General features: G+C 48.2%; 1 protein-coding gene across 17 annotated transcripts in view; it reads left to right on the top strand.

The window, feature by feature from the left end:
* tenm3 (teneurin transmembrane protein 3) overlaps positions 1-18,587 on the top strand; it is a 4,148,867-nt gene that overhangs the window by 2,898,973 nt on the left and 1,231,307 nt on the right. For all 17 annotated transcript variants that reach the window (XM_038805737.1, XM_038805738.1, XM_038805732.1 and 14 more), the window contains one exon: positions 8,020-8,092. The gene's annotated coding sequence lies outside the window, so the exon portion shown is untranslated. The remainder of the gene's footprint in view (positions 1-8,019; positions 8,093-18,587) is intronic.

Genomic DNA, 18,587 nt, shown 5'->3' with positions numbered 1-18,587 from the left:
TTATGTGAAAATGCCACCACAACTTCAGTTTAGTGCAGATGTGCAATTAAATGCAGAAATGCTGCCTGCAATGCGATGCTCAATCGACAGTTCTGTGACAGTTTTGGCATCTCACTAACTGGCTCCCCATTCAAATACATTGAGGGACGCAAAGTTCACACATGACAGGAAGCTGAAGCAGCTCTAAGGGGCTGAAGGAACTCATCTCAGCCTTCTTTTACAGTTTGTGCACATTGAATTAGGCCTGGATTCAGTCAGAGGAAGTTCTTCAGCAAACGTCTGCGGGTGCTGGAAATCAGAAACAAAAGCTAGGAAATAGTCAGCAGACCCGACAGCGCCTGTGGATAGAGAAACAGAGGCTATCGATTCAGGGCATGATCTTTGATCAAAATTCTTCAGTCGGCGGAAATTCCATGCGAAGCTGTCACAGAGATTCGGTGTCACGGCCTCCATGGGCGGAATCTGGTGCCCTACTTGGGTTTGGTCACGGCAGTCATTTAATCATGTGGGAGGGGACCCCTCTGTCAAATCCACAGCGGGAAGGCCTGTGGATTATCTTCCCATCCCGTCGCCAATTAAGTGGACCATTAATTAACCCAGTGGCCAGCGGGCTTCCCCTGAATGGAGCACAATAAACAAATTCATGCGGGGTTTCTTGTGGGCTCCCAGAGAGAACAGGTGGTGGCGGGGAGGGGGGGGGGGGGTGCGGTTATAATCCCACAACCCACATCTTGCTTCCCATCTCCTGCCATCATGTTTCATCTCTGGCCTGGGATATAGTGACAATCCTAGGGCTCGGGCGGGTGTCCTACTGGTAGCAGCTATCACCTCCCCTGGCTGGCTGTTCTCAGCAGGTGAGACTTCCTTGATCCCGGTGGGAAGGCCTGCCATTGGCCCAGCAAGTGTGTGAGTGGAAGAAGGTTCAGTGGGCCTTCCCAAAATGAAACGATGCAGGGCTCTCACCAGCTGTGCTGCCAGTTACCGAGGCTCCTATCGTCAGCACAAGATTCCGCCCCATGTGTCACCAAGAGCTCTGGAAGAGCTTAAAGTGGCTTGAGAGAAAAATTTGTGAAACAAGTTAAGATGCTTTTTCCACTGGGCATCTGACTGTTACGGTCCAGCAGAGAAAAGTGCAGCAGGCAACAGTAACAGAGAGTCGAGGAGAGAACTGTGCCAAGGGTTGACGAGCAGGGACTATTACCCACTCCAGAGTGTTTACAGCGAGATGATTTCTGATGAGCTGTGCATAAAGGGGTTATGGTAAGGAAACATCCAGCCATCTCCATGAAACATTCTAGCCCTCGCGGAGCCCCGAATGTAGTCACAGTGCATTATTTCAGTCAGGCACTGCTGAGGTATGAAAGCCCTCTCCCCGACAAGTAGTCACAAGTAGGCTCACATTAACGCTGCAATGAAGTTACTGTGGAAATCCCCTGGTCGCCACACTGGCACCTGTTCGGGTACACAGAGAGAATTCAGAATGTCCAATTCACCTAACAAGCACGTCTTTTGGGACTTGTGGGAGGAAACCGGAGCACCCGGAGGAAACCCACGCAGACACGGGGAGAATGTGCAGACTCCGCACAGACAGTGACCCAAGTGGGAATTGAACCTGGGACCCTGGCACTGTGGAGCAATAGTGCTAACCACTGTGCTACCGTGCCAGCCAAGTGGTGATACTAAAGATTCACAACCTTTTAAATGAATAAGCTTCTCCTCATCTCAATCCTAAATGATTGGTCCGTTATCCTGAGACTAGGCTCCTTTGTTCTAGATTCCCCAGCCAATGGAAAGCTCCAAAAATGTGCAGGGCGCTAGTTGACTTTTCTTGTCACTCAGATCGAAATAACCTGATTAGCTGCCTCGGGCACATCTCACCCTTCAATTAGCCCACCCGGCCAGACTTCCTGCAATGCTTCCTCTACCATGGCCCTGAAATCACATCTTTCTCTATTATCTTCTAACTCCCCCATGTCTTCTCCAAGTTCATCTTATCCATGAGACCTACCTCCTGCTCTCTCAGTCCTATTCCCATCCTTAGTTCTATCCTTGGCCCCTTCATATTCCTCACCTACATGCTGTCCATAGGCAACATCATCCACAATAACAAGCATTTATTTTAAGACACCCAGTTCTAACTCACCATCACCTCTCTTGATTCCTCCACTGTTCTTAAATTGTCACACTGCTTATCCAGCATCCAGTGCTGGATGAACAGAAATGTCCTTCGAAGCCATTGTTTTCAGTCCCCACTCCAAATTCTGCTCGCCAACTCCTGATTCCATCCCTTAAGCCGGCAGTTACCGGAGATGAAGGACTGTTCACAGCCTTGGTATCATATTTGATCCTGACATAAGCTTCCAACCACATATTTGTGCTATTACTAAACCTACCTATTTCTACCCAGGTAATATCCCCCGACTTCATCCCTGCTTTAATGAAACCATCATTCATGTCTTTATTATCTCAAGGCAACATATTCCTGGCTGGTCTCCCATATTCATAACATTGAGGTCATCCAAAACTCTGCTGCCTTATCCTAACCCTTGTGCTTGTCAGTCTACCATGAGTCCCGATCAGACAACGTTTTGAATTTAAAATTCTCATCTTTCTTTTCAAATTCCTTCATGACTTCACCGCCAGGTCGGAGAATCCCCAGGGGGTGGGGGGGGGGGGGCGCGAGAATCATGCCCCAACGCTGGCTTCCCCATTCTCCGGTGCCGTTTTGCGGGCGCCGGCGGGATTACCGCCATGCCAGTCGGGGCCCGTTGAAAGCGGCCCTCCCCCGGTGATTCCCGGGGCCCCGATGGGCCGAGTGGCTGACAAGTTTGGCCGTGTCCCGCCAGCGTGGGCGGGGGGGGTGGGGGGGGGGGGGGGGCGGGGGGAGGGGCCACGGTGGCCTGGCCCGCGATTGGGGCCAACCGAGTGGCAGACGGGCTGGTTCCGTGGAAGCCTACGTAACTCCGCACTGGGACCTTGTAGGGCTCCGCCATATTGCCCGGGCGGGGACTGGCGCAGAGAAGGGAACCCCCGCGCATGTGCGGAAATATGCCGGCCGTTCCACGCATGCGCGGACTCGCACAGGCCGTTCCCCGCCGGCTGGAGCTGCGGGGACGACTACGGCTGCAACCTAGCCCCCTAGGAAGGTGAGAATTCCTCACTTTCAGGGGCCATTGACGCCAAAGCCGTTGGCGCCGGTTTTCATACTGGCGTGGGGACATAGCCCCATATTTAGATAATCCCGCCCACTATCTCTGCAATCACTTTCAGCTCCACAACCCTCCAAGATATCTGTCCCCCTCTAATTCCGGCCTCTCGAGCAGCCCCGATTAGTGACTAGGCCTTCAGCTGCCTGGGCCCTAAGCTCTGGAATTCCCTCCCTAACCTCTCCTACTCTCTGGGAGGGAAATAATGTTGGAAGTAAGGTCTGCATCAACCTGCTATAACACCAGTGGAAACTCTCTGACGAACATTTTCCAGAGACCTGCAGCAATTTAATAAGAAATGGACACTTACTTGGACTGTTTTGGGCCTCCTGTTGAATTACACCACCAATAGTATGGAAATCCTGTTCCCAAGAGCTCGTGACCAATCAAGACAGCAACTCTCCAGTAACAGCAGCACCACTGAGAGTGGTGACCACTGCCGGTACTACATTTGGGCCTGCACAAGTCCCAGGGGGAGGGTGCTGGCAAGGTGTTGGGAATGGAGTCGAGGGCACGGACAGGGGTTACTTACCTGTGGTTTCCTCCTAACGTCTCCCGCTTTCTGATGCCAGCTCTCTTGATCGGGTGCATAAACTGCCTGAGAACAAGGGATCCACCCCTGCGCCCCCCTCCCCATGCAGTAGGTTGCAGGTAAATCCAACAGGGTTTGCTACGCGGTTGGCCTGCATGGCAAGTCTGCCACCCAGTGCTGATTTAATACGAGTGGCGGCAGGAGCAAGTCCTTAAGTGGCTAGTTATGGGTCTCAATTGACCTTCGGGTGGAAATGTCATCCTTCACCCTTCCCGCCTCAGGTTTGATTATAGGGAGTTAGGAAAGTATCAGGAAGGATCACAACCCTGTACCTTCCCATGCGATCACACATCCAACCAGCCCCCCCCCCCCCCCCCCCCCTCTTCTCCGAACCTGCCTCCTATGGAGGCAGATTCCACCTTCTATCTCTCTTTACTCCTTTAAGATACAACCTACCTCTTTAATCAAGCTTTTCGTCATCTGATCTAATAGCCTGTAATAAGTCCACAGAGGCAAAAGTCCTGTCACCAGAATTCCGTTTATTTACAAACTCAACAGCTGAATAACCATGACCATTCAGTCTGCTGTCTACACCGGGAGTGCAGAGGATCTGACACTCCTTGCTATATACACAGAAAGGGGTTCCCTGATTGGGCCACTATCAGGGAACTCGTATTCTAATTGGCCAATATCAAAGGCCTGGCTTAAGTCATTACAACCCTCCCTCCTCCCCCCCCCCCCCCCCCCCCCCCCCCCCCAAAGGTCCGAGGAGCTCCCATGGTCCTTCGCTTTAGCGTTGGGTCCAGCTCCTCCACTTCAGCCTCCAACATAGGGGGGGTATAATGGCTAGACACCCGTCTTTTCCGATGTGAGCGCCTGAGGGGCGGTTCGCCCCTTTCCTCCGGCGGCAGGGACACAGCTGCAGCATCATCCATGGTGTCCATGTCCGAGTCCGATGTCCTCACCAGTGATGTCGGAGGGGCGTGAATAGTTAGTCGGGGAGGACTCTCCACGGTCCTTGGTAGGCTGGTCTGAGTCAGCTCCGGAGGAGGAAACGAATCTGAGGCCCGCACTTGCTCCAGGTGTTTCTTTATTACATGTTTTCTCATACGTATCTCATACGACACAGGTCCTGTCCTGACCTTGACTGTTCCTGCTACCCATGTGGGGCCATTCGCATAATTTCTGACCCATACATTTTCACCCGTGTTGAACTGCCTTTCTCGGCGAGTGTTGTCGTGGCCCCTGCATTGGGCCTCTTGGTGTCGCTCTATGCTGCCACCTACATTCGGGAATAGTAGACTCAGCCGGGTTCAGAGTCGTCTGTCCATGAGTAGCTCCGCCGGTGCTATTCCCGTTGTGGCGTGTGGGGTTGTTCTGTAGTCAAATAGCCAGCACGACAGTTTTGTGTCCAATGATGCTGCTGACTGTTTCTACAACCCGACTTTTAAAGTGTGGATGGCTGTCTCCGCCAAACCATTTGATGCTGGGTGGTACGGTGCCATCCTTATGTGCCGAATGCCATTCGACTTCATAAATTTTGTGGCTTAGGGTCATAGTACTCTTTTACTAAGTCTGTCAATTCCTGGAAAGTTTTCGTGTCCTGTGCTCCAGAAAGGTCAGACTGCGCATAATGAAAAAGGCTGCTGGCCCACACGCGGTCAGCAGAATGACCCATTGCTTTTCATCCAGGATTATATCGTTTGCTCTAAAGAAATACTTCATCCGCTCTACATATTGGGCCCAGTCTTCCACTGCAGGGTCAAAAGAGTCCAACTTCCCGAATAAAGGCATTTTGCCTGTCAGTGGCTTTTCCTCAATATGCAGCAGCTGCTGACAAGCAGGTTTCTTCAGGTTGTTCCATTTTCCTCGTCGCCACTGTAATAAGTCCACGGAGGCTGAAGTCCCATCACCAGAATTCCTTTTATTTACAAACTCAACAACTGAATAACCATGACCATTCAGTCTGCTGTCTACACCAGGAGTGCGGAGGATTTGACACTCCCTGTTAGATACACAGAAATGGGGCCACTAATCAGGGTACTCGTATTCTAATTGGCCAATCTCAAAGGCCTGCCCTAAGTCATTACATAGCCCTTTTGAGGTTCGGTGTTACAATTTGTTTTAAATTGCTCTTGGTGTGTTTTATTATGTTATGGGCCCTATATTAATATAAGCTGTCACTGTGTCCATTTCAGTCGAAGTAACCTTTTAATCATGTGATAAGTATTACTGTCAATGAATCCCACTGGCCCTGGAAATGAACGATTAGAAGAATGGAGTCTTATTCCTTCAGGTTTTAAATGTTGCTTAAGATTGTTTTTTTTAACTTAAAAAAAAAAAATATTTTCCTTCTCTGTCCTTTTTTGTCACGCCTATTCCAATTTTCCTTTCCCTCTCTTTTCTCTTCCTGCACCAGATTGGCACTGATTTCACCCAGTCCAAAGTTGTCCCGGTTCAACGTTCTCTTTCTTGCTCAGACCTTGAACTGTTTATTTCGCAGTCCTTCAATCCGATTGTTACAATGTTGTTTCTCCTGTTTTCTTGGTTCCCAGACACCCTGTAGCGAGCGTCTCACCACTTCCATCACGCACAAGCAGCATTTTACCACTCAAAATCTCACAGAGATCAAACAAAGGCAAATCTAATTAACTAATGGAGGAAACCCTTGATTGACTGGTTGCAAGAATGTTTTCAGGAGCAGAAAAACAATTACTTTGGCCCAAAAATGTATCCTTCACTTTCAGGCTTTCCACGAGCACCTGTGATCCAGTACAAGTTCACTTTCATCGTTCCATTTGCACTGTTGAATTAAGTTTCAAGATGAGCGCTATCACTTTATGGATAGCTGCAGCAATTAACTGCTGCGTTCAGGGAAGAGACTGTCCGCTGCCTATTTTCTGTCTGTTATTAATATTTGTGACTTTCCTCTGCTCCTGCCTGAGGAGAATTTGTTTGGCGCGTTTTAAATGTTTGGCAAATTCTTACAATCAATTCTTTTTTTTAATAAATTTAGTGTACCCATTTCATTTTTTTCCAACTAAGGGGCAATTGAGCATGGCCAATCCACCTACCCTGCACATCTTTGAGTTGTGGGGGCGAAATCCACACAAACACGGGGAGAATGTGCAAACTCCACACGGACAGTGACCCAGAGCCGGGATTGAATCTGGGACCTTGGCGCCGTGAGGCAGCAGTGCTAACCACCATGCCACCGTGCTGCCCTAAATTCTTTTTTTTTTTTTAATTTAGATTACCCAATTATTTTTTCCAAATTAAGGGGCAATTTAGCGTGGCCAATCCACCTACTCTGCACATTTTTGGGTTGTGGGGGTGAAACCCACGCAAACACGGGGAGAATGTGCAAACTCCACACGGTCAGTGACCCAGAGCCGGGATCGAACCTGGGACCTCAGCGCCGTGAGGCGGTTGTGCTAACCACTAGGGTACCGTGCTGCCCGCTGCCCTAAATTCTAACAATCAAAGCATAGGATGGATACTAACACCAGGCACTGCCTCGCCCCATCTCCATGGCAATGTCTCGACCAAGCAGTGGGCACGATTTAACGGGGAAAAAACAGGACTTTGTTTTGCTTCTGGCCTCGATGAGGAATGCCCCACCGAGGCAGCACTTACCTTTGTTTCCCGCGCTGACGGGCTGAGCTCATCTGTGCAGGAAGAGGACATTTTTAAATGCTGCCCAATCTCTCGATCCCCCCCCTCCCCTGCCTTCTGTCCCCCACCATGGCCTCTGGACCAGCCCAATGACCCAATTTACTTGGGATACTCGAGCCCTCCTGAGCCCCATCTCATAAGGGCACCCCCACACCCAATCTCTGGCATGGACAACCAGGCACCTGGGCACCTTATCACTGCCAGCTTGGTACCTTGGCAGCGTCCCTGCCAGCTTTGCAGTGCCACCCTGGCAGCCGAATTGCTCACTTACATACATAAATTTTGATCCCGCCCTCACCATGTCTCAAGAGATCTCGTTGGATCTCGCGTTGCGTTCCGAGCATTGCAAATCGTGCGAGACGTCTCGTCACGTCACCGGGTCGGGTGCAACGAGGCCATTCAACCGCCTCCAATACTGGCTTGCCGACCAATCAACACCCATTTGCCCCGTGGTATAAATAGCTGTGAGCACTTGGAATTTGGCATTGTTGAATTTTTCCTGATTGGTGCAAGGTGCAAAGCTTTGACAACATGTCTCTCTTTTCAAAACGAAAACATACATTTTGAATGCTCTTATGGCATTTCTACTCCCATTTTATGTTTCAGGGCACAGCATGGGACCACCTGACATCATCATCTGGTGACAGAAAACCACTACCGGCTCCTACAACCCTAACAGGTAAGAGACAGTGTGAGCCTTTTTCCTCAGATGGTGATTGCTAGCACAAGGGGACATAGCTTTAAATTGAGGGGAGATAGATATAGGACAGATGTCAAAGGTAGGTTCTTTACTCAGAGAGTCATAAGGGCATGGAATGCCCTGCCTGCCACAGTAGTGGACTCGCCAACATTAAGGGCATTTAAATGGTCATTCGTTAAACATATGGATGATAATGGAATAGTGCAGATGGGCTTTAGATGGGTTTCACAGGTCAGCGCAACATCGAGGGCCGAAGGGCCTGTACTGCGCTGTAATGTTCTATGTTTGTTCTATGTAAAAAAAATCTACTGAAAACATATTTTCAATGTGCCGATGAACTTGTAATAAATTTGTGCTGGGCATTGAATTTCAGGACAATAGATCTCTAAAGTAAATTGACATGATTCAAGAATCTGTTTTTTAAAAAATAAATTTTGAGTACCCAATTCTTTTTTTTTCCCAATTAAGGGGCAATTTATACGTGGCCAATTCATCTACCCTGCACAGCTTTTTGTATTGTAGGGTGCGTCCCATGCAGACACGGGGAGAATGTGCAAAACATGATTGACGAATCGAGAGCCGTGCTGAATTGTATTAATAGGCTCGTTCTTTTTTGAAATGTTAAATCTATCTCTGTTTTCTATTTCTACAAAGGTGCCATGTGTTGTTGCACAACCCCTTTGTAGTAAATAAGTGGGCTTTTTACAGGTCAGCTGCATTCACAAGTGTTTCCATCCCCTTCAGATAAATTACAGGTGGGCTCTCAACAGCAAGAAACCAGCTGCAGCAGACATCCCAACCCTCACAACTTTATTGAGTGAGACATGGGATCGGGTTTAAAGCTCTCCTGCCACTGCGTTTCATGTCGTGGACATGTAAAATTGTGTGGGCGTCACGCTTGCTGCCCATCTGCCTGCCCACCTCTGCTGTTTTACCAGCAGTGTGGGCTGATGACCAGCCATAACTTCACTACTTATAGAGATAGAGAAATACAGCACAGAACAGGCCCTTCGGCCCACGATGTTGTGCCGAACTTTTGTCCTAGGTTAATCATAGAAATTTGGACACTAAGGGCAATCTTTCATGGCCAATCCACCCAACCTGCACACCTTTGGATTGTGGGAGGAAACCGGAGTACCCGGAGGAAACCCACGCACACACGGGGAGGATGTGCAGAAATCGAACTTGGGACCCTGGAGCTGTGAAGCAATTGTGCTATCCACAATGCTACCGTGCTGCCCTTAAGAAGAAGGGCCTCAGCATCCTGCTGTTCAATCTGGGATAAAACCTGCTCCTGGAGTGTTCCATGCCAAGCATCCAGTTCCACAGTTCTCCCTGTGCGAGCTAATGGCAGGCAGAGAGACGGTCTCTTTTCATGGGCCTGCTGGGCCAACTGGAGGGCTGCCCACCCCAAGGTCTAACCCCACTGCCGCTAGGTACACCCGCCCCCCCCCCCCCCCCCCTTCCTTCCCCTCTGCCCTCAGCTTTGACAAAGAGTCATTCAGACCCAAAACATTAGCTCTCTTCTCTCTCGACAGATGCTACCAGACCTGCAGAAATTAGCTCCCAGCTCTGGTCATTTTCATAGCCCGACTTTATTCTTGTGGTCTGTTTTACTCGGACTTACTTACATCTAAGAATTTATTGAGACAGAGGACCATGAAAGAAAAATAGTGTTGGTGCATTTGACAGTCCAGGGGATGGCCCTCGTTGGCACTGCTCAAAATATGAGTTGAATATAGGAAGTGTATGTTATGGAAAATAACCCCATGAGGTAAATGAGGAAGCTTGAGTTGGAAAGTGTAAATTGGACTCCGCTGCCCTGAGTTGTAATTCCACTTGCACCTCTTGAGCATCCTTACACTTTATTTTTCCAACTGTATCAACATATCCTTCTATTTATTTCTTCATCTTGAATTATGGCTGTAAGCTGCCTGAACAGCTTGTTGAAGCATATTTATTAGTAACCTTCAAAATTAATAAATATGCAAAAAAAAAGATTTTACAGACTCAGGGAAAAAGGCAGGAATGTGCGACTGATTGAACGGCTCTTTCAAAGAGCTGGTACTGGTATGATAGGCCTAATGGCCTCCTTCTGGCCTGTATCATTCTCTGGTCATGGTAGGGCGGATCTATCTGGGGATTTTCTGTGAAACGCTTTTTGTAAAGAATTTTGAGATGTAGATCCTTTGAATCATAGAATCCCTACAGTGCAGAAGGAGGCCATTCAGCCCATCAAGTCTACACCGACCTTCCGAAAGAGCACCCCACCTAGGCCCACTCCTCCAACCTGGCCCCATAACCCAGTAAATCCATCTACCCTTTTGGACACGGGAGGGCAATTATCATGGCCAATCCCCCTAACCTGCACACCTTTGGACTGTGGAAGGAAACCGGAGCACCTGGAGGAAATCCACACAGACCAGAGGAGAACGTGCAAATTCCACATAGTCTTTCTCCAAGGCAGTCCCTCAGGATCCAGGAAGACTTGCTGGGTTGATTGTAATCGCGCAGTGCGTGATCTGCAGACTTTGTCACATGTGGGCAGGTGGTGCCTGAAGGGTCCTTTTTGTACAAACACTCTTGATTTTTTTTTTGTCAGTTTGTCTGTCGATGTTTGGGATGCTGGGGTTGTCTGGTCTGCTGTAGTTGCATACAGTTCTGGGCTTTCATCTGGTGCCCTGTGAACCAGCTGTTTGACAGCTTGCGATTCGCTGCAACTTCAAAACAGAAACATTTACAGGGAACATTGGAGCAGCCTTCACAGAGTCTGTTCTGTTTCATTCTACAATCTACTACCAAGTAATTTTGTCTTCTGTAGTAGTACAACCCCACACCAAGGAAGACAGGGAAGAGCCTATGACATTGAGCTACGAATTACAGATGAACAGTAAAAATGTCAGGGGAGAAACGTTATTGAAAGACTGTCTCTTGTTTGCTTTTTTTCTGAAAAATTCACTTTAAAATGTCTTGTTAAAAGCAATTAACAACTTTTCTTTGGCACAGAATTTAGTAATGCTGCACAAACTCAGAGAGACATGAGTAAAATATACATCGTCAGCGCAGGCATTGAAGACTGCATCTGTCAAACATACAACAGTAGCTCCTTTGACACCTTGGTTCACAAGAGCGTCTTCTGATCTGCTACTGAGCTGTGATGGCTGGGTTCAGTCCTCGGGTCTCTGCTGAGCTTACTAACCTTGATGGGATGGGCTTGATGCCCAGCTGAGGAGAGGGGAGAACAAATTGACTAATGTTCCCACCTAATGGCCTCACTAAAAAGTATTTTAATGTGGGCACAGTGGGAAGTGGCAGGGGAAGGACAGACACAAAATCAGTTGTGATCCCCTCATGCTTAATGGATTGCCAGCAGTTGCTGAAAACACATAAAGAATAACTACTTGAATGAGGTACCAGAGGGCTGTGTGCCTGTGGCGTTATTTACCAAACGCAACTTTTTTTTTCAGAGGGAAGTAGAATAATTCGGAAAAGGAACACGCAGCTATTTTCACTCAAAAAAAGTAAAATTGGCACGAATATTTCACTTGAAGAAGGTCACATTGCAAGCATGTTTCCAGGATACTTTTATTATCTCAGGCAGCATGGTAGCACAGTGGTTAGCGTCAGGTCTGGGGTTAAATTCTGGCCTCGAGTAACTGCCTGTGTGGAGTTTGCACTTTATCCCTGTGTCTGCGTGGGTTTCCTCCGAATGTTCCGGTTTCCTCTCAATGTGCAGGTTTGGTGGATTGGCCGTGATCAATGTGTGGGTTTACGGGGATGGAAGGGGGGGGTACTGAGCAAAGGTTGAATGTTCTTTCAGAGGGTCGGTACAGACTCAGATAGGCTGAATGGCCTCCTTCTGCATTGTAGGGTTTCCTTTTCTTTTAATAAATTTAGAGTACCCAATTCTTTTTTTCCAATTAAGGGACAATTTAGCGTGGCAAATCCACCTGCTCTGCACATCTTTTTGGATTGTAAGGGTGGAATCCACGCAACCTCGAGGAGAATGTGCAAACTCCACACAGACAGTGAGTCGGGTCCGGGATCGAACTTGGGTCCTCGGCGCCGTGATGCTGCAGTGCTAACCGCTGCGCCGCCCTGCACTGTTGGGTTTCTATGGACCCAGATACCTTAGTTTTACTTTAGTCACAATGCTGATCTTCACTGTACACTTTTTGTTGCAATCAGTCACAGTGTAGGGACCTCACAGAGGATGGCTGTGAATGAAGAGTTTTCTCAATAAGGATTGCGACCTCACAGACTGAAATCGAGGATCTGGAATTTAGCGTTTGATTGTGCATTCCTCTCGGTGCAATCCCTCCCCAATATCAGCACAACTGCCGCAGATGTTTGCAGAATTTTCAATGGAAATTGCAACCAGCGCAACTAGAGATTCCACAGGGCTATGCTCTCGTTTAAAAAAAACACTGTGCCAGAAGCAAATCCCACCGTCTAAACAAGCCACAGTGAATGAATCACTGGTGAGAATTTCCACAAACTGTATTTATTTACAGACCTGTTGGGAGACTCCAAAAATTAAACTGGATCCTCGGGACATAATTTAGACTTTCATCGAATTTCAGAACCATAGACGAGTACTGTACGGGGAAGGGCTTTTGGATGACTGAGTCTGCACCAGCCCTGTCCAAGAGTAATCCAATTATTCCCACTCCCATGCTCTTTCCCCATCTCTCTGCAGTTTTCTTCCCTTCAAGTATTTCTGCAGCTCCATTTCGAAGGCTAAAGTAACCTCCACCCGCCACTGTATCCAGCAAAGCATTTCAAATAATGATTCATTGCATCAAGGCATTTTCTAACTGAACATATGAATTAGGAGCAGGAGGAGGCTACTGGGCCCCTCGTGCCTATTCTCCCATTCAATAACATCGTGGGCGATCTGATTGTCACCTCAGCTCCACGTCCTTGCCAAGCCCCGAGAGCCTTTCACCCTGTTGTTCATCAAGAATTTGTCCGACGGTGCCTTAAAAATATTCAAAGATTCTACCTCTACTGCCTTTTGAGGGAGAGAGTTCCAGAGCCTCGTGACCCTCTGAGAGGAAACATTTTTGGTGTTGCCTCAGGTTCTTTTACCAATCACCGTGAATCTGCATCCACTGGTTATTCATAGAATTTGCAGTGCAGAAGGAGGCCATTCGGCCCATCGAGTCTGCACCGGCTTGGAAAGAGCACCCTACCCAAGGTCAACACCTCCACCTTATCCCCATAACTCAGTAACCCCACCCAACACTAAGGGCAATTTTGGACACTAATGGCAATTTATCATGTCCAATCCACCTAACCTGCACATCTTTGGACTGTGGGCGGAAACCGGAGCACCCGGAGGAAACCCACGCACACATGGGGAGGATGTGCAGACTCCACACAGACAGTGACCCAAGCTGGAATGGAACCTGGGACCCTGGAGCTGTGAAGCAATTGTGCTAACCACTATGCTACCGTGCTGCCCACAATTAGAATCAATTTTTCTTTATATTCTCTGTCTAAACCCTTTGTGATTGTAATCATTTCCATCGTAGTTAGACCATAAGCCATAGGAGCAGAATTAGGCCACTCGGCCCATCGAGCCTGCTCCGCCATTTAACCATGGCTGATATTTTTCTCATCCCCAATCTCCTGCCTTCTCCCCATAATCCCTGATCCCCTTGAGCCTTGTAATAACTTAAAGCTGAAGCAGTTTGGTGCAAATAAATGTCAAAGTGTGATAGCAATGACAAAATGGTTTCAGTTGATGAAAGCCACAACTCTTCCTACTGCCACTTCAACAGATACTGCAGGGCAACCAAGACCTGTTTTAGCAGGGGGGGGGGATTTAATGATGGAAGTCAGTGTCACATGGTGAACATTGGACCTACTTATCATTTTAGGACACAATTGATCAGAGTTTTCACCCTGCCCTGTCCAACCAGTTTTGCTGGTGCTGGAAAAGTGTAAGTTTGAAATTATTCCTGTCAGGTGAAGGAGAATATAGAATTGGGTTTACATAGAATTTTTACCGTGCGGAAGTAGGCCATTCGGCCCATCGAGTCTGCACCGGCTCTTGGAAAGAGCACCCTTCCTAACCGCACACCTCCACCCTATCCCCATAACCCAGTAACCCCACCCAACACGAAGGGCAATTTTGGACACTAAGGGCAATTTTTAGCATGGCCAATCCACCTAACCTGCACATCTTTGGACTGGATGTTCTACAGAGAGTGATTCACCTCCTGACTCCCCTCCCCAAAGCCTGTCCACCGTCTACAATGGACAAGTCAAGATTGAATGGAATACTCTAGCATCCAGGAAAAAGCAGCCCCTTTGATCGTCACTTCATCCCCCAATTTAAAAATCCACTGTCTCCATCACCAGTAGAGGCAGCTGTGTGCAGCAAATGCAAGATGCATTTCAACAACTCACTGAGGCTACTTTGGCAACACTTTCCAAACCCCCACTGCTACCACCCAGAAGACCAAGGTCAGCAGGTACATGTAAACACCACCACTTACAAGTTCTCCTCCAAATCACACACCATTCTGACTTGGAAATAGAATTCCGTTCCTTCACTGTTTCTGGGTCTAAATTCTGGAATTCCCTCCCTAAAAGCACCGTGGGTGTACCTACACCACACAGACAGCAGCGGTTCAAGAACGCATCTCAGTACCACCTTCTCAAAGGCAATTAGGGATGGGAAAATAATGCTGGCCTAACACCGATATTCCATAAATAAATAAATAATTCCTTAGAAAAGAGATGATTAGTCACTTAGCTCCTCTACGACATTAATAAACGACATTGGATTGTGTGGGTGCAAAGGAGATAAAATTATCTTTCTGGATTACAACATATCAGAGAAAGAAATTTCAATCAGCTGAGCTGAGTGGATTAAAAGGCTTTCTTCGTCTGACTCGTTCTGTGGTCTTCTGCCATTTACACCAGTGAAACTCTTTCAGATATTGAAGCAAATGCATTTTGATTTAACTATGAAAGGATTAGTGTTTGTGAAAGTGTGACTCGTAATCAGCAGTCAAGGTACATTGTGTGGATGACCTGCCACATGACAGATTATCCTGTACTCTGAGCTTCATAGAACAGAATGCCAGAGATATTAAACAAGCAATATTCAATCATTTTGAAGCCAAGTGCGTGAACAATATGAGGATGAACTATGATAGGAAAGGCAACATCCCCCTCAAAGGCTGGATTGGTAAGATTCTCAATCATCGAAACAAGCAATTATAATGTTCTGTGGCAGCGCAGTATTAAGGCATGTGCTATGTTCCATTTTGTTGAGCTGCAAAGAGTATTTTTTTTCAAAGCTGGCCCGTTATTTGTAGGTCCAGTTAAATATTTGTTTCAACTTTTTTCATCAATGTCGTTTTTTTCAGCGGCTTATTTTTGGCAGAGATGTATTCCATTAGGAAGTGAGGTGCAATCGAATTGATTTCAGTCTGAGCAGAATGTTACCAGCAACACCATGATGTTTGATCTTGTACTCAAAGTGCTCCCAAACATTGAGAAAGGATTAGGCTCATTTTTGAGCAGGCGATCCGAATAACCCAATCCCAATTTTGCCCTTGGTTTATTGCAATGGGAAGTTAAGATGGAATTGATGTCGGAATTAATTTTCTGATACATTTTTTTCAAAAGATGGTATGTTTGTTTTGTAGCTTCTATCCCATCTTCAGGACCTCCCTGGATTCCACAACCAGTAAGTATGGGCGCAATCCTTGTTAGGTGAATTGGACATTTTGAATTCTCCCTCTGTGTACCCAAACAGGCGAGGGAGTGTGGCATCTATGGGATTTTCATAGTAACTTTACTGCATTGTTAATGTAAGCCTACTTGTGACACTGACAAACATTATTATTATTACATATGAATGGGCATTGGCTAAATCATATACATGGCCTATTCTCTCAAAAAGCTGATCATTAAAAATAGATGGGCAGGAGTTAATGGAGGAAATGGGGGGGGGGGGGCGAGCCAATGAGAGTCCCACCTTGCCTATTTCAGGGAGGACCCACTGAATTAATTGGAAGTCAGGCAATTAGTGGATAGCTGTCGGCCTGCCCCAGGATTAAGAACCCTGGATGGTAGAAGTCCCGCCTCCGGGAACTGCCAATGAGTTAGAGGCTGGTAGCTCTGTTGAATGATAGTGCCTACAGGATAGGAGTGTGTGTTGCTGGTATGACACGCACCCTGGGATAATTACTGGATCCCAGGCCACAGGTGAGTGATTAGGGGTTGTCAGCAGAAAGAGCGGGGGGGGGGGGGGGGGGGGGGGTGCCGACCCAATGTCAGCTCCCTCAATTGTGCACTGAGACCTTTGAATAAGGTCCCCCCCTCCCCTGGGAGCGCACATGGGCTTGCTTGTCAAGCTCCACTCATGGTGAGCCCCATAACCGCCACTGAGTTAATAGTAGAAGCAGTGAGATGAGGCCTTTAAGTCACAATTGATTGTCAACTTAAGGGCCTCAGTTGGCGTTGGGGCAGGCTTTCCTGTCACCGATTTCTTTTTTCATTAATTTGCGGGATGTGGACATCACTGCCGAGGCCAGTACCGTTCATAGGTTGGTGGTGAGATGTCTTCTTGAACCTCTTCAGTCTCTGAGATATGTAGGTACATCCATAATGCTGTCAGTGGAGGAAGTCCTCGATTTTTACCCAGCAACAGTGAAAGAACGGTTCTTTTTCCAAGACAGGATGGTGTGACTTGGAGGTGACCTGATTTGGAGGTGAACATCCAGAAGGTGGGGTTCCCAGGTATCTGCTGCCTTTGTCCTTCTAGATGGTAGTGGTCATGGGTTTGGAAGGTGTTGCCTAAGTTGAGTTCCTGCAGTGCATCTTGGAGATGGGACATACTGCTGAGGTGAAGGCAGAAAGTCAGCGGGGTCCCTACCTGCCACCTTCCTGCCTAATCAAATGCCTTCCCTGCCACCAAATTTGCCACAGGGAGGGCATTAAATTCTACCTGTTGGGCACGATTTAACAGAAAAGTTTCTAAGTGTCATTTCAGGCAGATTTAGCTAACAGTTTCTCCCCAGTTCTATTGGCAGGTTATCCGCCACTACCTAATCACACTTTGTCACCTTTTTGGATCCTGGGAGGTTTCTTACCAGGCTAGCCCACACCAGCTGGGGAACTAAACTCACTGGCCAGACCAGCGCCTCAGTGATTGGGCCACCATTTTGAAAGAGTACCTGGATCTCAAACTCAGTTTGAGGGTTCCCAGATCCCACCCACAGGCAATGTCACCCCCCCCCCCCCGCCACTGAGGACACCTAGGTATGAGGTCACTGAAGGCCCCCCCCTCTTTTCAGGCCTTCCCACGCCCCCTTTCACCCCACCCACTTCAGGACCCCCACCCTTCACCCTCCCAACCTTCCAGAGGCCCCATGTATCCGCCCTTCATACCCCACCCTTCATACCCCTCTCAACCCTGTTTTATGGGCATGGCCCCCCTCAGGCCCTTACCCTTGGCTGTGCCACCTTGACACCTGGGAAATGCCACCCTGGCACACTGGCAGTGCTTCTGTGGGCCTGTCAGCACTGTTTGGGCATATCGGCAGTGCCAGGGTGGTAGTGACAAGGTGCCAGGCTGCTGGCACCAAGGTGTCTGGGTGTCAGGGGGAGAGCAAGGGTACCACCCATGACCTGTCCCTGACCACCCAGGACCTTCAATGTCCTGGAAGCCCACCTCCCCCCTCCCCCAGGTGCCATTACGCTTGATCCACAGTAGCACAGTGGTTAGCACAGTCACACAGTGGTTAGCACAGTTGCTTCACAGCACCAGGGACTCGGTTTCGATTCCTGGCTTGGGTCTGTGCGAAGACTGCTGATACTCCCCGTGTCTACGTGGGTTTCCTCCGGGTGCTCCGGTTTCCTCCCAGAAGTACCAAAAGAAGTGCTTGTCAGATGAATTGGACATTCTGAATTCTCCCTCTGTGTACCCGAACAGGTGCCGGAGTGTGGCGACGAGGTGATTTTCACAGTAATTTCATCACAGCCTACTTGCGACACTAATAAAGATTATTATGATTATTATTCAGCGCCTGGCTGGGGTCTCCTTGGGGAGGTTGAATAATGCCTGGAACCGGTTAGATCCATTGTCAGTACGGTTAAGTGGGTTCTTAAACCTACTTAACTGCGCAAGACCAGGTCCTGCCTATTGAGATCTGGTTCGATTTCGGGAGGCCTATCGATCGTCGGGAAGTCCGGGGGGCAGCCTCTCCCGGCATTTACCAGCTGTGCCCCGCTCTGATTCTGGCAGACGTAGCCGGTAGATCACACCCAATGTGTCTAAATCAGCTGCATGGTAGGAAGGTCACTGAACTAGTAACCAAGAGGCCCAGGCTAATGCTCTGGGTTCAACGTGGCAACTTGTGCAATTTAAAATCAATTACTACATGGATCCCAAGTAATTAATAAAATATCTGGAATTTAAAGCTCATCTGGGTGATGGTGCCATGAAACG

Source organism: Scyliorhinus canicula, chromosome 8, assembly GCF_902713615.1.
Source record: "Scyliorhinus canicula chromosome 8, sScyCan1.1, whole genome shotgun sequence".
Classification (NCBI taxonomy): Eukaryota; Metazoa; Chordata; class Chondrichthyes; order Carcharhiniformes; family Scyliorhinidae; genus Scyliorhinus; species Scyliorhinus canicula.
The sequence above is the reverse complement of the archived record's forward strand: the minus strand, read 5'-3'. Positions and strand labels throughout refer to the sequence as shown.